Here is an 18,681-nt window from a genome sequence, read left to right as displayed (position 1 = left end):
AATAAAATAATAATAATGATGATTGAAAATTAAAGGAAAATAAAATTATGCTTGCATGAAAATTTTACAGTATGATACGATTCTGTAACACTTAGAGGTGGTTATAACTGGCTAGTTTCTAGTTAGGACTAATGAATATGATTTTGTGATTGTCATAATTTTCTTTTTTGTTTTCTTTATGTTCTGCGAAAACTGAAAGAAGACCTTTGTCTGGGTTAGAACTAAAACACAGGATTTTGAAAAACATACATATTTTTTGGAGTGTTTAAGCTTTTACATTCATTTTACTTTAAGAATGTTTTTTAATGTAAAAAAAATTGTAGTCCATACTTCTAGTACAAAGCTAGCCTTAAAGAGGGATTCAATTTTCCAACCATACTGCCACTTTTGGCCAAATCACAGAATTGTAGAATTCTTCTGCTCGTTTTTAAAGGGATAGTTCGGGATTTTTGACATGAATCTGTATGGCATCCCCATCAACAGTGTCATGCAATCACACTGACTTACCCCTGGCAGCATCCTGTGAGCAGAGTTCTCGTTCAGCTTTGGTCAAGCCGAAAGTAGTCCGGCAGGTTTGCTAGACCCAGCGAAATAAAACGTTTCTCTTCCCAAAACATTATGTGTTCAAAAGAGTGATATTTTTGCATCCCAAAAACATTGTAGTGGAAAAAGTCACACGTCGTTATCACTTGGTCCTATTTTCTCTCTGTTCGTATCAGTGCGCGCGACACCATGACCTGACAGCTAGGGCCTACTAACCTGACAACAGCCAGATGCATGCCTCGCTCCGCCTAGCTCCTAGCTGGGCGGAGCGAGGCATGCATCTGGCTGTTGTCAGGTTAAGGGCCTACCTGTTTGATTCGCGATTGTTTACTACTGGGGAAGATGTCTGACTATGAGAGCGACGAGGAAAACATCGACTTCCACTTAGAGCCAAAGGGATATCTTTATGAACCCGAGTACACTGACGATGAACTTCGACAAATGGAGTTAGATCGGGCAGAAAGAGAGAGGGTGGACAGAGAAGTGATGGAAGCTGAAGCCGGAGCCGCAGGAGCCTCAGCTGGAGCTGCGATATCCTGGGTGGCCGACAAATCATGGTGCACTTGTTTCAAGTGCGAATTAATGCAGACAGAGGTGGATGCTACTGTTGCCATGAGTGGGATTTAGTAATGCCCGAGATACAGAACCTTTCCATTGATGAGGATGTCGGAGTTGCAGCAGCTGCTGTCTGCATCACAAACAACAGCGACTTCCCTGCCCTCCTCAAAGTTGAGCTCGCTGTCAGAATGACGGCGCGCACTGATACGAACAGAGAGAAAATAGGACCAAGTGATAACGACGTGTGACTTTTTCCACTACAATGTTTTTGGGATGCAAAAATATCACTCTTTTGAACACATAATGTTTTGGGAAGAGAAACGTTTTATTTCGCTGGGTCTAGCAAACCTGCCGGACTACTTTCGGCTTGACCAAAGCTGGACGAGAACTCTGCTCACAGGATGCTGCCAGGGGTAAGTCAGTGTGATTGCATGACACTGGTGATGGGGATGCCATACAGATTCATGTCAAAAATCCCGAACTATCCCTTTAAAGCTGTAAACTTTTTTCACCTTATGGACGCTGGTTGCTTCTGAGTATCCACAAAATCCATATTGAATATAATACTTTGATTGTTTGCTAGGCTTGGTTAGATGTATTTAACATTGATGAGCTTGACGTCACATCCACCGAACAGTGCGAGAACTTCCAACCCGAAGTGATTTCAGGAAAATAGGCCAGGCTTATAGATGCATATGTAGAGAACTACTGAGGCGTCAGCCTGCTAAACAAACAATTTTAATTTGTAAACGGTATGAAATGGAATTTTAAGTAGATTTTTCAATAAAAACGTAATCACTAACACATTTTTATAAATTCGATTTGTTTAACTTAGGTTTTCACTTAAATGTAGATGTCAGTTTGTCTTCATGCAATGACTATTAACCTTTGATTTTTTTTACATTTAAAATGTATTCATGTGGGTAACAAATTCATCTTTTCCTTTGTCATCTCAATTAAATTTGATCAGTGTTGAGCATAACAATCTGAGAATTTTGGACTTTTTAGGCCACATTCCTGTCCAAATGCAGCTTATAAAAATATTGTACATTGAAGGTCAACTTTTATTAGGGCAACTTGATCAGTCCCAACAACTTTCTGTCATGATCCAAGGATGGTTTGAGTTGCTTTGTTCTGTGGTCTCTGTGTCCCCAACTTCACCTTTCACACTGTCTTCAGTCTCCTTGAAGCTCAACTGAACCATTATGCAGTGGCATAAGGAGACTAGTGAGCGACTGGCAGACAATCAATGTACCACTGAATGGTACTGGCAGACATTGATTGCCCTGTAGGTTTGCTTAACTGCTTAGCTTATAGTTGTCTTGACTCTCCTTTAGTGCATCTTCTTGATCTTCTGACTCATTCCTGGTTTGAACCAAATGTTCAGTTTGACATCGCTCCACACAAATTAAGAGTCCTCCACTGGTCTGTGGATTATCCTCAATCTGCTTTAACTTACACGTCTCTGCACTTTCCACATTTTCCCTAACTATAAACACGATAACACAATAATCACCTAACAGCAAACTCATGCAACCTCTACGGAAACCGAATCACAACCACATTGAAGGTCATGTTCCCTAAGGCACTATTGCTCTATCATCAAAGGATATATTATTAATTCATAATTCAACTACCTCAGTAATAGCATCACATCTTCAAAACTCCTCTACTTTTCTTTTTTTCTTCAGATAAGTGTATGGGCCTTGGAATGAGCATACCTGACAATCAGCTTCAGCTGGTCATCTTACAGATATTCTCAATAAACATGATTGTTCATTATTAAATGGGGTGGTTTAGAGCTGATTTTTAAGTCAAAGACCACTATAAAATGTTCAACCCCAAACCAATTTACAGTGAGTGCGGAAAGTATTCAGACCCCTTTATATTTTTTCACTCTTTGTTTCATTGCAGCCATTTGCTAAAATCAATAAAGATAATTTTATTTATCATTAATCTGTACTCAGCACCCCATCTTGACAGATAAAAACAGAAAGGTAGAAATATTTGCAAATTTCTTAAATAATAAAATATCAAATCATAAGTAATCAGGGCCTTTACTGTGAGACTCACATTTAACTCACATGCTGTACATTGCTTCTGATCTTCCTTGAGATGGTTTTACCCCTTCAATGGAGTCCAGCTGTGTTTAATTAAACTGATTGGACTTGATTAGGAAAGGCACTCACCTGTATATATATATATATATATATATATATATATATATATATATATATATATATATATATATATATATATATATATATATATATATATATATACATATACATAAGAACTTTCAGCTCACAGTGCATGTCAGAGCAAACGAGAATCCTGAGGTCGGAGGAACTGCCCAAGGAGCTTAGAGACAGAATTGTGGCAAAGCACAGATCTGGCCAAGGTTACAAAAGAATTTCTGCAGCACTCAAGGTTACTTAGAGCACAGTGGTCTCCATTATCCTTTAACTGAATAAGTTTGGGAAGACCAGAACTCTTTCTAGACCTGGCTGTCCAGCACAACTGAGCTATCATGGGATAAGAGCCTTGGTGTGAGGGGTAAAGAAGAACCCAAGGATGCAATAGGGTGATGGGAGAAAGTTCCACAAAGTCAACTATCACTGCAGCTCTCCACCAGCCAGGGCTTTATGGCAGAGTTGCCCGACGGAAGCCTTGTCTCAGTGCAAGACATCAAGGACTCCCAGACTATGAGAAAGAAGATTCCCTGGTCTGATTAGACCAAGATGAACTTTTTAGTGTTAATTCTAAATGGCATTTGAGGAAAAAACAGGTACTGCTCATCACCTGCCAAATACAATCCCAATATTGAAACATGACGGGTGCTATGGGGGTGTTTTTCAGCTGCAGGGACTGGACAAATGATTGCAATTGAAGGAAAGATGAATGTGTCCAAGCATCGGGATATCCTGGAAGAAAACCTCTTCCAGAGTCCTCAGGACTTCAGACTGGCCCTGACCTAAACCCAACTGAGCATCTCTGGAGAGACCTGAAAATGGTGGTCCACCAACGCTTACCATCCAACCTAATAGCCAGAAAAGGAGAGGATCTGCAAGGCAGAATGGCAGAGGATCCTCAAATCCAAGATTGAAAAACTTGTTGCATCATTCCCAAGAAGACTCATGGCTGTACCCGCTCAAAAGGAGTGCTCAATACTAAGCCAAGGGTCTGAATACTTGTGACGATGTGATATATCAGTTTTTCTTTTTTAAATAAATTTGCAATTTATGCAAAATTTTTACTGTCCAGGTGTGGTGCTGAGTGAACATTGATAAGAAATAAAATGAACTTATTTCTTTATCTGAAAGATATAGTTTATGGGAAAGGATTAATTAAATGCATTTAGTTTTAGGGATATTGCAGATAGGTCCTTAATATAACAATAATAATAACAATAATTCATCATAGAAGTGACCAGAATTTCATTTTTTTTTGTGTGAAAATACTTTGCAGTCCCTGATCTGAGGCTAAACAATAGACAGTAAGTCCAAAGTAAACAATTCCCAGCTCTCAAAGGAAATCAATCTTCTTTACACAATACCTGTATTGTGGAGGCGTCGTGTCATCATCTGTTCATTTGGCATGATACTAATTTGACAGCTTTTGTCCTCACCTTGTTGTTCACAGAGCTTCTCTAAAACATATTTTTTTGTTGACTGCCATAATAAAGATGCACGGTGTGGGCTGGGGACATCCTCTTCCCAATCTATAGTCCACTGCTGAAGCCCATCCATCACACTCCAACAATAGAGATGTCCTTCACTCCAGAGACAGCTGCACAGCCATCCTGCTACAAAAGCACACATGTTGGCTTGCTCTGTGCAGTTTATTCATATTTGGGTCATGTTTAACATTAACGACTGCATTTAGAATTAATTTTAGGGAGTCAGTACAGTGTCAGTTTATAGTTATACAGAGAGGTTTTTTTCTTTCTTTTTTGCACAAACGTCACAGCATATTGTATCTTGTGAAACAGGAAAGAAAAGTATACATGGTTTTAAATGTTTTTACTAGCGGAAATCTATATAACTGCCCAGTACAATTGGTTAATCCTAAAATTATAGAATTCTATGTAAAAATTGCCAAAGGAGCCATTTGATTGGGAAATAACATTGACTGTTGTCAGTAGGACAGATATTAGAGAACGGAAGAGAAGGCAAAGGAAAGTCATTTCAAAAATAAATGCCACAAGTAGCCCAGTTTACCACAAGGCATGCAAGAGACAGTTATATGAAATAATAAAAAAATACATATCACTCTATATAAGATTTGAAAGCTGGTCCTCAAAGACACAAATAATACAAAAAATATTACACTTGAGCCATGAGTTACAGTAAAACTCTATTGAACTATAATTTTTTTAAAAGCTAGTAGAGACATAAGACTCTCAGCTGTAGATTAAATGTGCTCCTTCATTTGCAGTAACAAACTTTTGGTTTTTTGATTGTCAGATTAGCATTTGTTGAACTCATCTTGGCAGCTCTGACTGTGTGACCACAGGCAGAGCAGTCGGTGTGCATCGATGTGTGTGAAACCACCTTGCGCCTATGTTCGACCCTCGCTGACTCCGCCATCTGCTGCTCGTCCGAGCTCGGCCCGACCCAGCAAGGCTCCTCACGCACACACAAATCCCAGGGTCCTGCTTGTGGTGGCGCAGCCAGGTGGCATCATACCAAATGACCAACGGTTGATGCGCTCGTGCTGCGACCTCTACAGCACAATCCACCAACAGGAAGTCCCTCTCCATCATCCTGCATTCTGTTGTGATGTGAACAACGGCCTGATTAGCACTGGGAAATAGTGTCTGTTCGTCTGCCCTTCCGTCTGTTTCTCTCTGTGCCATTTGGCCTGTTTCCCCACTTTAGATGGAGAGCATGAGACATGATCTTCCCGTATATCCGCAGCTCATATGTGTGTGTGGTGTGCTTTTTTTTAGAAGACGGCTCTTTAGCAGCTCCTTGGAAGGGGGTGTCAGATGGCAGGCGTTTGTGTTGGTGCGTGGTGGGGGATGAAAAGATGATGAATAAAGGTTGGAATAGAGGGAAACAGAAGGGCGGAACGTTGGTCTGTTCTCTACTCTTTACCTTTTGTTCTCAGAGATGGTAACTCTCCACCCCTGACTCCAAAAACCATGGTTTATCCTTCAGTCTGGATAAAAGAACAAGCACAGATCACTCAAGCTTGTGAGCAAGAAGCACCCATTTATGATGCAAAATATAGCAGTGACAGAAATATGTTTCAGATTTATATGCATGCTTCATGGAAGGTTTTCTGCAAATAATTTGTGGTTGGAGGTGCAACTATGTCAGGATTCTTACATTCAATTATAATTACCCAATGGTGCTCTAAAAAACCCAGTGTGCTTTTAATTCAGGCCAAAAATGATTTAAAGGGAAAAACCAGAGCCTCAATGCCAATAGCCAGCAGGCAATCTCAGCATCTAAACTGCGAGGACCAATTAAAAACAAGGATTTGAAATAAAATACATACAATTCTTTGAAAAAGCATTTGCTTCCAGTTCTAATTATGTTCAGTGCATTTTTTGTTGTCCTAAAACGTGAACATAGAGGACAATCTAAGTAAATACAAAATGCAATTTTATAAATACAAAATGCTTACAATTTTTGTAAGCAAACCTGGCCCTACATCAAAAAATGTGTTTCCCTCCCAAACCCTAGCTACCCTTGGCCACACTAATTGCTTTCAGGCATTCATATACTTTTTTTTTTTTTTTTTTGCAGGATATTGAAAATTTCCTGTCTAATGTGATGTCACTAAATCTTAACTGTGTTTCAGGTCAGGTTTTGACGATTCTACCCCAATTTTTTTATTTTGTTTACATGAATTCCTTGGGGGGATCACAAAATGATAGTGGGATCTTCTCTTTCACAATTATTTGGTAGAGATTACTTTGTTGTGGTGTTATCAGTTACAGAATGTTATTATGAACGAACTTTAGTTTTGTACAGCTTTCAGACTGTGAATGAGCAACAGCTTAGCTGCGAATTGAACATTTCCATTTCATAAAGCGCAGCAGTGATCGAATGTAAACAGCATGGGAGAAAACATGGTGCAAAACGCATTGACATGGAAGTTCAGAGTATTGCAAAGACAAATATATATGGTGCAAAACTGCAGTAGAAAAACATTTTTCGAGTTGAGTTCTTTTTGGTTTGGAGTTATCACTGTGATGCAGAATCTGTGACCTGTACATGAAACCCACATGTTTGAATGTTGGTATGTTATTTGTCTGAAATGCTGTTGGTGCGGCCTCGGCAGATGGCCGCTCACACTGAGCCTGGTCCTGCTGGAGGTTTCTTCCTGTTAAAAGGGAGTTTTTTTCTCTCCACTGTCGCTACAAGCATGCTTAGTTTGAGGGATTGCATTCAAGTCAATGAATCGATGCAATCAACTCGTTTTCCTTGGATAGAAAACTTTGAATCAATTTTACTGTATGATCTGGTTGAACTGTAAAGTGCCTTGAGATGACATGTGTTGTAAATTGGCGCTATATAAATAAACTGAAATGAATTGAATTGGTGTTACGCAGTATAAATGGGATGCATTCCTTCCACCATGGAAATATTTTCCTAAATAGACTTGGAGTTATCAAAATGTTTTGTTTTTTTGACCTGTACAATTAGAGATTCACTTACTTATTGGAGCAGCTGTTTTGACCTTGATGCTTTCTTTTCTTTTCCCCCTGTCTAGTCTTACTTGTATTGCCAAATCACAATGACTACTTACAGTATGGGATCGTGCAGAAATTAAAGTTTGTACTGGGTTTCTTTGTGAAAACCTGGAGGACTCATTTATATGTTCTTAATTCCCATAGGCCAGCCACCCTTAGAAGAGTTTACCATAGTTACACATTTTACTTATTTTTGAATAACAAGTCCAGCTTTGTATAGTCATCCAAATACTTCAGTTTAATGAATAGTGAAATTGACAGTGATGTATTTCTCCTTCAGGTAATTCAGCCTATTATAGTGTTATGTTCTCTTTAAATAAATTTTTTAGTTCTACAGTTCAAGTGAAACTAAGGCATTCAGTTTATCGTGATATTGAAATAAAAATTAATATATTCAAATTCATTATGTAAAATTGGGGACACCTTATTTCACATGAAGTAATATTACTTTTAAAAAGCTTTTTTTTCCTTTAGTGAATAAAGTTAGAAGATTAAAGTGATTTTTTTTTCTGGGTCTTATATACGAATTAGGTTGATGATGTGAAAGAACACAACAGAAAACAAATAGTGACGTTTCTAAAGAGTCATTTTTATATACAGGGGACATTTGTAACCACCCAAAACAGCTCTTTACATTAGAGAAAACATTAACAGGCAAATCTGAACAAGCAGATATGGAGTTAAATGTCCCAGGAAAAAAAAATGTTTTTTATTACTTTCTGATCTTTATCAGCTAGTTGAGTTCAGCAGCATCTGCAACCCACATGAAATCTAAAAATACTCTTGCACCATTGACTGCTTTCTGTAACCTTGGTGGGTAAAAGAAAGACTCTGTGTGCATGGTACATTGGTGTGCATGTGTTAAACTGGGCATGTGTTGAGGTAAGCAAAGCTGGTTTGTGAGCTGTATTGCAATATGGCCTTTCTCTGTGAGATAAAGAAACAACAAAAAAAACAACAACCTTATACTGGTTTATTTGTATTAGGCTGCTCATTTTTCTTTATGTCTGATATCTGTGTACATGTTAATATGGACTGTATTTTCTGAGGTTAATGCCTGGGATTGTAAATCTGATAATGGTAGCACTCGGTTAAAATGGCATTCAAAGATGGTAGGGATAATCTGTCAGTCATGCTACTAACAGATGTGGAACATCTGTTAGCAAATATTATTTTTAATCTGTTCATGTCTTACAAAAAGACCCTAAATTATGTATGTAAAATGTTAATTGTAATATCAACAATCCATACAGGCAATCATGTTTTTTTATATGGTTAACATTGTTTTTTTTTGCCCAAAGCAGCGCAGGAATGCAGCAGAAACAAGTTATCAACAGCTGCTTCCAAAACAAGTTTTTCATAGCTTATGCTATGGTGGCCGAGTGGATGCAAATGCACTGCAAATACATGAATTGACAGCAAACTCAAAAAGTACTGCAAATACAAATATGGGGCTGTGTAAACACAAACAAGAGACCAACACACAAAACACATGCAAAAGAAAAATGTTACAAATGATAAACTGCAGTCACAGAAATACAGAGCAAAGTGTATCCAAACGGCAAATACAATACCTGCTGTAAATATTTAGATGATGTTCACACACAAAACACATGCAAAGGGAAAATGATGCAAGTAGTAAAAACAGCTGTAATTCAGGAAAAGATGCAATCAATTGCCACATTACAAAAGTGCCCCTGGCCACCGGAAAAAGCAAGTTTATTTATATAGCACATTCATTAAGACAAATCAAAGCACTGTGCATGAAAAAACATCATAGGAAAACCCATAGGGAAAAGTACATAGCCAAATAATTAAATTGCTTAAGAATATAAATGTATAATTAAAACGATAATCTGGTTATAAATAAATGAATGAATGAACGAACGAACGAAAGAAGGTTGGACTACAAGCCTATAGTTCAGTCAAAGGCCACTCTAAAGAAATATATTTTTTTTATCTCGATTTAAAGCAACTCATTAAAACATTAAATGAACAATCAAAGGTTTGACTATCCCATTACAACATTTCAAAATGGAGAGAATGAAACAGTAATAAACATACATCACTTGGTGGTCCATGACATGCCAAGAAGAACAATGATCAGTGAAGCAACCAAGAGGATCATAATAACTCTTAAGGAGTCGCAGAGATTCCAAGCTCACATGGGAGAACAGACATGGCAGTTTCGAGTTTTCTACTCCACAAATCAAATCTTTGTGGAAAAATTGCAAGATGAAGGCTATTGTTGAAGCCTTAAGCCTTGTTTTAGTTCACTATGGGGAATGTAGTGAATGCTGTACACATGTTGAAGGTTGAACTCTGGTCAGTTATGACAAATAATAAACCTTTTTGCTCATATGTTAAATTATGTGTAGTAGTCTGGGAGATTGAACAGACTAGTTGCACACTCTTTCAGAACAGAAGCGCTTTATCTAACCACTTGGCCAAGTCTTGCCTTGTTTTGTCTCTGTTTCATTAATTTAGCAGGAGAAAAATAGATCCACTTCATGCCTATCCATGAGATAAAATCAGATTAAAACACAAGCATACCATCTATAATAGTCAAAATGATCAAAATGATAGCTTATATCTGTATAGAGCTTTATATCTGCTTTCCCAGGCTGTTGTCTCTATCTTTTCCCGCTTTGAAGTGATGGATGAACATATATGAGCTTACCCAGAAGAAAATCCCAATGGAGAGAAGGAAGCGAATCAAATAGATTGATGCAAACATGGGAGAAGATGAAAGGAGAGCGATGATGTAAAGGGTAGGAAGAAGCAGGGAAGAGGCAGATGGTTGGCATCAGTGGATTGGAGAGATGGAGTATAAGCTAAACAGTCTGGATACCTGTCTTTATTCTGGCAGAACTGAAACCGACAAGATGGAAATCAATGCTGTGATCAGGACCAATCTGTTCAGTGTTCTGCTTCTACAACTGTTCTTCTCAGTGTCTCCTTTTACCATGTCAAACCCACTGGCGATTGTAAAGGGCAAAAATGCTGTACATTTGAGGGACAGATATCTATCTATATGTACCATTCAATTGGTAGTTGAGTTTTGCATGCACCAGCCACAAATCTATCTATATGTGACTGGTGCATGCAAAAATCAGAGTATTAACACTCTATACTTTTTACTTTTACTTGAGTGATATTTTGGTTTTCCTTAGATAGAAAACTTTGAATCAATTGACTATATATTGTAAAACGCCTTGAGATTGCATGTAATGTGAATAAGGGCTGTATAAATAAATTGACCTGAATTGAATTGTAATCTTTATAAAATATCAATACTCCAACTTGAGTAAAATGTTTGGCTGCTCCATCCAGTGAGAGTAGCTTCACTGAATAACAAAGAAATTATTTTATTTTATTGGTGCTCAAGAAAAAGACACACAGTTAATGTTTAGGTCAAAATCAATTTTTTATTTTTATTTTTATTTTTTACCAAATGTTTTTATTAGTTATTTAGTGTTTGATTAGTCTTTTCACCAAGTCGTTTTTACTCACAAAATGGACCTTTCTTTAAGAAGATTAGGATTTCAACAACACTTTTATTTACACAATTCAAAAGATAGAATCAATTATTGATATAAAACAAAGTCAGTTACAAATCACTATTAAGGTAAAAACAAGTATCAGCTAAAAATCATTAAACAAGGAGCTTGATAATTTGTTTGACACAGTACATAAAATATTGGGGCTGCTCCTTGGAGCAGTGGCAAGAAGGTTGTGGGCTCAATTCCCGGCCTGGGATCTTTCTACATGGAGTTTGCATGTTCTCCCTGAGCATGCGTGGGTTCTCTCCTGGTACTCCGGCTTCCTCCCACAGTCCAAAAACATGACTGTTAGGTTAATTGGCTTCTGTAAATTCTCCTTAGGTGTGAATGGTTGACTGAAAACGATGTGTCTCTGCAAGTCATCAATGAGTTTTCAGTGAAATCATAGATAAATAACTACTTTAATAATAACTTAAAAATCCATTTAATGTAGATATTAGTACATGTAATATTAATGTTATGCAAAGCATTTTTTTTTAAATAAAAGTATGTAAGTAATGACAATGGAAAAAATGTTCGCCCCAGACATTTGGTCCACTATACCTTTTATTTAGAGAGCATGGATGTTTAAATATGTGCATCTATTTGTAATCAAACGGCTGTAGAAAAATATAGTTTGTCTTTATTTAGAAAATATGGATGTTGTGCTCTTTCCTGTTGGAACAGTGTAGATTGACCCTGAGGTTCTTGATGGTTCTGGTGCCTATCCGCTTTCGGCCACCCCTCAGTCTACATTGGTTATTGCCTGGGACCCCTTATAAAAAATGTCTGGCTACGCCTCTGGTAGGAAGTTGGAAAGATTCACATCGGCTATCCCATCCTATACCTGCATGGCTGTAGCGCACAGGTGCGGGCCAGGCGCTGACGGCACGCGCCGCTCCGCCAATTACAAGCAGAGCGCGCGGCCACGTGAACAAAGCAGGGCTCTAAATTGAGCGGAGAGCAGCTGTAGAGTGAGCGGCATCCCTGGAAGCAACACGGAGTGGGAAGTGATATCAGGGCTGAGCGGCGCGCAGGTAAATTGCTTTTCTTCCTCTCTGTCTCTCGCGGGGATTTTCTTATAAAGGAGCTGTGCGATGGGACGTGATGTTAAATGTATCGCCGCTTATGGATGGCTGATTCTCTCATCCGATCCGTGGACAGGACAATCAGCATCCCCGGCTGGTTGCTGGATCTGCACTGAAACTACCCCCCCTCCTCTTCCTGCTCCACAGCATGCCCCCCCTCCTCTGGCTATTGATAGTTGACAGAAGCCTCTTAATCCCTGGTTGATCTGGGCTGACCCGTCGCAGGCTTTTGTTGACTAAACTTCATTTGGTTTCTAGCTTTGTTTTAATTGGTGACGTCCTCTTTAATCGATGCCGAGCACCGGAGAGGATTATTTTCTGCTGTATGCAGCCTGGCAGGCAGGCAGATGCAAGCTTTTATTGCTAAATTATTTATAACACTGTCTGGGAGAGAGTAATGATTCTGCTTGATAAAGAGGAGCCACTTTTTTTTGCTTTGTAATCACGATTTGCTCAGTTTGTGATTCATTGTTTTGCTCCTTTAAAGAGGTACCATTAATATCATCAATAATTGACTAATTGCTATTGGCTATAAACATGCTCTGATTCTAGTATTTATCATTGGATAGATGATAAATCATAGTTGATTGAGCCATAAAGAATTATTATTGTCAAATTCATTTCAGATTTAGAACATATTTTTGACATTCGTGTTACCACGTGGTCTATAATCCTGGATTTCCACAGGTGCAAATATAAGATGTGGTTCACGCCATGTCACCTTGTTATCCTCCCATCGATCCGTTTCCCATTAAGTAAATGCAGCACTTTTTTTTGCACTTGCCATTTTCAGCCTCTCTCCACCGGAATGAGTCTGCCTGGCTCGCGCCTGCGCAAATCTCACCATTCATCTCAAACGAGATTCTCCCTCTTTTGCTTTCTGTTGTCTCGTGCAAGACAGGAGAGAACAGCAGGCGGCGTTATGGCAAGCAGAATTGAAATTAATCAAACAACCGTCCTGTTAGAAGTTCAAATTTTTGACATATTTTTAGTCAGTCAGTGATATTTTATTTCTGAAGTTATTTTACATTTATAATAGAAACACTGAGAACTATTGTTATACTTGATGACTAAAGAATACAATGCAACAAAGTTTTTCTGATAATAATGCAAGATTTACAAGATATTTGGAAATGTTTTCTAAAAGTCAACATAAGCAAAATACACATTTTTACTAGTTTTTAGTTTTTTATCCAATGATTTTGTTGGTTCGGCAATTGATAATTAAAGGCTAAGATCAGCTCAAGATCAAACCACTGCTCTAATCAGGATTTAGTATCAAATGTACTGATGGACCTTATGTGTTTAACCAGTGTCCCCTATCATTTCTATATATAAATAAAACACTGTCATTATCATTTTAACAGTTGTGCAAATTATGTTTAAATTCATTTTTGTATCTTTTTAATGCCCCAAAAATATCTGTATAAAAATAGGTATTTATTTGTGTTGTGTGGCCAAGTATTATTTGCCTTGCTGGGACAGTCTAAGGACACTAAGATGTGAATTGGGTTTAGGTTAGAATAAAGGTTATGTATGTATGTTTTTATTTGAAATAAAAAAAGTACTGATATTTACGAGATGGAGTAAAAGATATTAGTTGCACTGCTGCATTAATTACATTTAGGATAATAAAGCTTAGGGGTAATAACTGTTGGAAAAACAGGTTAAACATTTGCCTTCAATATATGTGCCAAAAAATAAGAAAGTATGCTAAGGGCAACTGGTATCACTAGGGGGAATTCTTTGGTTCTGAATTTCTTAAATATCTTTCTCTGATGTTCTTTGTTTGTTTGTTTTTTGTTTTTTTTTTTTGTTTTTTTCCATGCAGGCTACATGGCAAAAAGAAGCCACGTTTAGAAAATAAAATCCCACACATAGGTAGAAGAAAAGCCCTAACTGTTTCATTCATGCAACTTTATCTTTCATCTGAACTAATTTTGAAGGGGAAAATAATCACATTTCAGAGGTTTTAAACTGTATATGTAATTCAAAAACTCCATACAAAATAGCTAGCCAGCTGGCTACAAACGCAGCAGTTAGTTAAAATTCTCTACATCCTTGCTTTGGTCAAACTATTGGAGCAGGTTATATGTTATACAATGGAGTCCATGAGGACTGGTACATTTTTTTTACATCTGCTAATAATGTGGATTCAGTAGAGTCAAAAATATTTATGGGCAAAAAATACTGAGAGATGCTTAAAAAAAGGGTCAGATCTGGTCAAGGACGAGCATTCTCTCACTTCTACCTTTCATCATCTCTAAAGAAGAAGCTGGTTTATAAGTGTGAACAGAAAAAAATAAGAGGTGCAATGTTGATCGATTGCAACAAAAAAGTGTTCACATTCCAAACAATTTCATATCAAGCTGGGTGCAATGTTATTTGTTTATTTCATTTTTGACAGAAAACAACCTTTTTTGGTGCCGTTTTTCAATAAAGGCCCCATATGTTTTCATTTCATATATACATATGCATACATGTTTGAATTTTGTAATTTCGATAAATCTTTTGTGTGATTTTTGTCACGTTTTCGTACTTTAATCTAAGCCTTTCATATATAGCATTTTTTGATTGTCAATGTTTTCTTTTTTTTATCTCTCTTAAGTAACTTTTTTGGTAAAACTCCTTGAGTTACTCTGTGTTGTATGGCTGGTACATCAATTATCTTGTCTTTATTTCTTTTTTAAATTAAGTTTTAAGAATTAAAGCAATAGTTCTAATTCCAACATTTTTTCTGTTTTAAGTGGAGCGGCTCCGACGCCTCCCTGTGGTTTGCGCGAGGTGGAGCCGAGCTGACCGATATTATATACTAAAGCGGCTTGCCATACTATCTTGGCTCGCTTTCGCTGCTCCGGTTGTCAAGGCGCTCTTAGTGCCGACTTGTCCTCGTTGGGACTGGACTGCTCTGTTATTTCTCGGGTTGAGCTTTTTTCCCCTCTGTTGGATTTTTTTTACTGTTTTGTTTCAGTGACGGATTCAAAATAACTATCTACTAACAGTAAGTTACCTGGTGTTTTCTTTCTGTTCTTTCATTTTAAATTTCTGTTTACACGCGTTTCTCACCTCGGACATTCCATTTTACAACAAGTGCAGGATATTAGGGATTTGATTTATAATCGTGTTTATGTCTGATAAATCTATGGATATTTACAAACATTTATGTTTTTTTCATACACATTTTTGCTTTCGCGTGTCTGTGCCAAGGTAAAAAGAGGAACAATAAGTGAAAATATGAACTTTCCTTAACGTTGATGTTGTAACTGCTTTTTTCAAGATTTTTTTTTGTGTGTGTGTATGTGTGTGTGATTAAATTAATAATACTATAAGTTTTGGTTGCAGGTGTTTGGCCACTTCCTGCATTATAGAATGAGATGTCTATGGAGTCTGCCCTGGCATTTTATTGACCTATGGGTTGAGGTGGCACTCGCAAAGAAAAAAAAAAAAAAGGTTATCAGTCACCTACTTTTTGTTCTCTTTTTTTATCTTGTCAGCGCGCCGCTTTAGGGAACTAAAAGTAATTTCCTGAGGCTCTCAGGTTAAACCATTTCCCCACGCAGCAGCTGCAGCAGCGACTGCAGGGTTTTTGTTTTTTTTTAAGCGTGCCTGAAAAGAAGAAACGATGAAACTGCGCCCGGATTTCTTGCTGAACCAGCTTGTTTGCATACCTACACCTGTGCTGTAATTGTAAACTAAACTTCCTTTAATTCCTCCAACAACAGAGAAGGGGAGATCATAACAAGCCCATATCCACTCGTTAAAGGAGAAGTTCGGTTTTTTACACTTTAAGCCCATTTTCTGTAGTGTCCAGGATGAAATCGAATGATCGACACCAAAATTTTGACAATTGGTCCTGTCTCTGCTTTTTGGCTCATTTAGAATCACCCCCTGGCTGCTTTAGAATGGCTAGCATAGAGCATGTCCGATAATGTCCTTAAAACAACCTTAAACGTTCTTTTTTTAAAATATGCTACTCACCGTGTCGTCAGCGCTGTTCAATGACGTTCCAAAAAAAGTTTCGTGAAGAAAAAACGTTCCTGTAGTGTTTTATTTAGCATTCTGTAAATCCCATTGAGTTCTGTAGGAATAGTCAATATTCCGCTGCCACCGGAAACGGAAATGGGGCCTGTTTACACAGTTGTAGTCTTTTCGCTTCACTCTGTGTACTCCGACGTCGAGAATCAAGAATCCACCTTTCGTATTCCATTTTCAGAGTTTTTTAAAGTGTTTAACAGAGACGTTAGCACCTCGACGTCGGAGTACACAGAGTGAAGCGAAAAGACTACAACTGTGTAAACAGGCCGCATTTCCGTTTCCGGTGGCAGCGGAATATTGACTATTCCTACAGAACTCAATGGGATTTACAAAATGCTAAATAAAACACTACAGGAACGTTTTTTCTTCACGAAACTTTTTTTGGAACGTCATTGAACAGCGCTGACGACACGGTGAGTAGCATATTTAAAAAAAAGAACGTTTAAGGTTGTTTTAAGGACATTATCGGACATGCTCTATGCTAGCCATTCTAAAGCAGCCAGGGGGTGATTCTAAATGAGCCAAAAAGCAGAGACAGGAGCAATTGTCAAACTTTTGGTGTCGATCATTCGATTTCATCCTGGACACTACAGAAAATGGGCTTAAAGTGTAAAAAACCGAACTTCTCCTTTAACCTCCCAGCTTCAGTGTAATGACTTCTTTCCTGCGTGGTGTTTACAGTAAGTGGCTGGCAACAGTTCTGATTCACTGGCTAATTAATGGAGCTGCTATCTGCTGTGCTCCTGCAGTCTGTGCTGGTTTATCAGGTCCTGGTCCCTGGTGTTCGCCCAGACTGACTAATGGCCATGTTGCCTTTGGGTTATTTTTGTTTGCTCCACCCAGTTTCATGTGCATGAGGTGACCTGCAAACCCACACTCAGGGATACATACCCTAGTTAGAGTATTAATATGGGGCAATGGCGTAACTATGTAGTTGCTTAGGGGCCCCCGACCTATTAGGGGCCCCGTCACTGACATCTGGTTGCCCCCCTACACAATTGTTGACTAGGACGTCTCTTTGCAGATGTAACCGTGCAAAAAATTCCATATTTATACCCCAACACTTGCCAGATTTGAACATGATGGTGAGCCGTTTAAACACAACACCAATAGAAAAGCAGACAGTGGTACTTTTAATTACTATGTTAATAACTGTGTATAGTTTATTAGACGGTTGTTAAAAAAAATAGACTCCTATAATATGTTTCAAACCGCAATAAAGATCTTTAAAAAACGACTTATTTGAGTATTTTATTTTTTACAATACGACTTGGAATTATGGGTAATCCAGAGCGTAGATTAAAACTGTAACCGTTACTTACAATGTGTTAGCGACGATGGATACAAAAAGAGGGGCTAAAGCGGATTCCAGAAATGAAAAGGGAGAGAAGAGCTGCTGGAAGAACGGAAAAAAAAAACTTCCCAAAATAAAAATGTTCTTTCAAAGAACCAAATATTAAGAGGTGGACATTGCTGCTGCAGTGAGTAAAGATTGCGACCAGGAGATGAATGGAGAGAGCGTGGGTGAGGAGGGGGGGCTGTGAAACTCAAGGTAGCATGATAAGACTCATTTTACAGCAGAATATACTAAAGTATATCCATGTCTAGTGAAGGTGAAGAATGATGAAGTTGATGATGATGTTGCTTACGGGCCTATTGTTGTGTCGTTACGTTGTTTTAAAGAAGTTCAGCTCCTTGTGCCCAGATATAGAGCTCATGTATGGAGTAGTAACAGGGAGTTGGGGTGTTGCTGGTTGCAGCTCTATAGTACTCCTCTTGTACTGCAGACAGAGGAGTCAGTTTGCTGGAGGAAGAGGTGGAGTCAGGGTGTGTTCACATCCAGACTTTACCTTGGTGTAATATCCAGACTCTAAATGCTCTATTCAGCCACTCATGGAAATGGTAAATTTACTTTGTCCTTTTTTTTTTAAAGCACTGATTAATGAGCATCAGGTCGAAATAGGAAAAACGTATTTTTCCGTCAGTTCTTTGCTGTACATTTGATTAAATGAAAATTACATATTGGTTAGAAACCAATAGCTTGAGCCGTTGACTTGGCTACATTTTTAGATATTAAAATTAGGATTTCTTTTACGGTACCACCATGTATTAATTGTAATTAATAATGTAAACGTTTTATTGTTATGCGTCATAGTTACTTGGGAAGTTGACACGTCAGACCTAAAAGGAAAAAAAAAAAAAATAAAAT

At 38.0% G+C, this 18,681-nt stretch overlaps 1 protein-coding gene across 6 annotated transcripts in view; it reads left to right on the top strand.

Moving 5' to 3' along the window:
- Window positions 1-12,270: 12,270 nt before the first annotated feature.
- LOC119782608 (spermatid perinuclear RNA binding protein) overlaps window positions 12,271-18,681 on the top strand; it is a 113,730-nt gene continuing 107,319 nt past the window's right edge. For 4 of the 6 annotated variants that reach the window (XM_038283630.1, XM_038283626.1, XM_038283628.1 and 1 more), the window contains exon 1: window positions 15,292-15,438. The gene's annotated coding sequence lies outside the window, so the exon portion shown is untranslated. Of the gene's footprint in view, window positions 12,387-15,291; window positions 15,439-18,681 lie in introns of those variants that run through there. The other 2 variants (XM_038283627.1, XM_038283629.1) reach the window with 1 other exon arrangement.

Source organism: Cyprinodon tularosa, unplaced genomic scaffold (assembly GCF_016077235.1).
Source record: "Cyprinodon tularosa strain WSP-4 unplaced genomic scaffold, ASM1607723v1 ctg196, whole genome shotgun sequence".
In the NCBI taxonomy this organism is placed as follows: Eukaryota; Metazoa; Chordata; class Actinopteri; order Cyprinodontiformes; family Cyprinodontidae; genus Cyprinodon; species Cyprinodon tularosa.
The sequence above is the reverse complement of the archived record's forward strand: the minus strand, read 5'-3'. Positions and strand labels throughout refer to the sequence as shown.